This window comes from Ovis canadensis, chromosome 7 (genome assembly GCF_042477335.2).
Source record: "Ovis canadensis isolate MfBH-ARS-UI-01 breed Bighorn chromosome 7, ARS-UI_OviCan_v2, whole genome shotgun sequence".
NCBI lineage: Eukaryota > Metazoa > Chordata > Mammalia > Artiodactyla > Bovidae > Ovis > Ovis canadensis.
Window position 1 is genome coordinate 105,763,278 of NC_091251.1, and position 2,147 is coordinate 105,765,424.

The 2,147-nt window shown below is 41.4% G+C and overlaps 1 non-coding gene across 1 annotated transcript; it reads right to left on the reverse strand.

The window, feature by feature from the left end:
• Nucleotides 1-1,626: 1,626 nt before the first annotated feature.
• TRNAK-UUU (transfer RNA lysine (anticodon UUU)) lies at nucleotides 1,627-1,699 on the reverse strand. The gene has a single exon. It is a non-coding gene; the product is annotated as a tRNA-Lys (tRNA).
• Between the last annotated feature and the right edge of the window lie 448 nt (nucleotides 1,700-2,147).

The window sequence follows — 2,147 nt, forward strand, 5'->3', positions numbered from 1 at the left end:
CTTCAAGTAGACATATGTTCCTACAAAGGCACGCATTCTTTTCTCAGAAAAGACACACGAAACATTGCAAGGCATTATTGAACAAGAATAAGACACAGTCACTGTTTGTTAATTCCTTCTATTTACACTGAGCAAGGAAGAAATGAGGACATGTTTCTGCAAGAGGATTTTCTGATTCGGTTACCATTTTCTGTTTCATCGTTCTTCATAGGGAAATAGCTTCTTGAAAGAACCTCCATCTTCTGATATTGTGATGAAAAGTCATGCCCATGGTATCCAGGGTCTCCCTGTTCTCTAGATGTTTTGACTTTACCTAAGCCTGGATATCCCTGGTCTGATGGCCAAAATCTATGTTACAACATGAATTTGAGAAATAGTCTAAAGTTATAGGAATATACATATGTAACACAATGTTCCAAATTGCACCACGCATGAGTGTGTTCTCAGGTGCTTCAGTCATGTCCGACTGTAACCCACCAGGTTCCTCTGTCCACGAGATTCTCTAGGCAAGAATACTGGAGTGGGTTGCTACTCTCTTCTCCAGGGGATCTTCCTGACAAAGAGATCAAACCCGTGTTTCTTATGTCTCCTGAATTGGCAGGAATGCCACTTGATAAACCCAAATTGTACCATATCTATTTGTTGAAATTTGTTGTTAAAACTAATCTCAGGGTCTCTCTGTTGAATGAATATCAGTAATTTACTGAGAGCAAAACTACTGAAGTCAGTTCACATTTTCAAAGGATAGACAACTTCCAAAGACTGAAAATCTGCCTAAGTGTATTAAAATGGTTTTATTCACCAAAGCTCTGTTTGAGGATGATTTCTGGCCTTCTGGGTCACAACCTTACAAATCATTTAATAAAATCTTATTTTTACCTAAATGTGGATATGAAGAGATAGAGTAACATCCAATGGCAGGTCCTGAAAATGAGGAATTTCTGCTGAACGTGCTCTCCATTAGGAAGTGATTTGCCTTTACATTAAATTAGATGATTTTGTCTACACCTATCAATAGCATTATGAAATTGTTTCATAAGTACACTATGTGTCACTATATTTAGTCACTATATAATTCACTATATTAGTCAGGGTTCTCCAGAGAAACAGAGCCAATAAGATGCTGTGACAACTAATTCTATGTGTCAACATAGACTGGATAACAGGATGCCTAGATGTTTGGTGAACATTATTTCTAGGTGTGTCTGAAATCAGTATACTTGAATCAGTAAACTGAGGAAGGTGAATTGACCTCTGAAACTTTGATGGGCATCATTTCATCTGCTGAGGACCTGAATAACAGAGAAAGGTAGGGAAGGGAGGCTTCTCTTTCTCTCTGCCTAACTACTTGAGTGAAGTCACTCAGGTGTCTCTGACTCATTGTAACCCCAAGGACTGTAGCCCACCTGATACAGGTGGGGCCTCTGTCCATGGGATCCTACTAGAGTGAAAAGTGATGCCCATGGTATGCCATGGTATACCATGGGCATGACTTTTCATCACAAGGGATGCCCATTCCCTTCTCCAGGGGATCTTTCCAACCCAGGGGCTGAACCTGGCTCTCCCACATTGCAGGTAGATTCTTTAGCCTCTGAGCTGCCAGGGAAGCTCAGATAGGTGAAATAATGCCTGAACAGGGGCATGAACCTTGGGCCCTCAGATTAAAAGTCTGATGCTCTACTGACTGAGCTATCCAGGCAACTACTTGAGCTGAAATATAAATCTTCTCTCACCACTCAGTGATCCAGGTTCTCCAGACTTTAGATTCAAGCTGCAATTGATATCATTGTCACTCTAGCTCTTAGACCTTCAAACTATATCACTGACTTTCTTGGTTCTCTAGTTTTCAGAGGGCAGATTGTACGACTTCTCAGACTCATCGTCACATGGGCCAAAACCTTATGTATGCATGTGTGTGTATATATATATATATATACACACACTATAAGATTTGGACTTCACAGGTGGCTCTGGTGGTAAAGAACCTGCCTGTCAACACAGGGGATGTAACAGATGTGGGTTCGATCCCTGGGTTGGGAAGATCCCCTCGAGGAGGGCATGGCAACATGCTCCAGTATTCTTGCTTGGAGAATTTCATGGACAGAGGATCCTGGTGAGTCCATATGGTCGCAAAGAGTCAGACATGA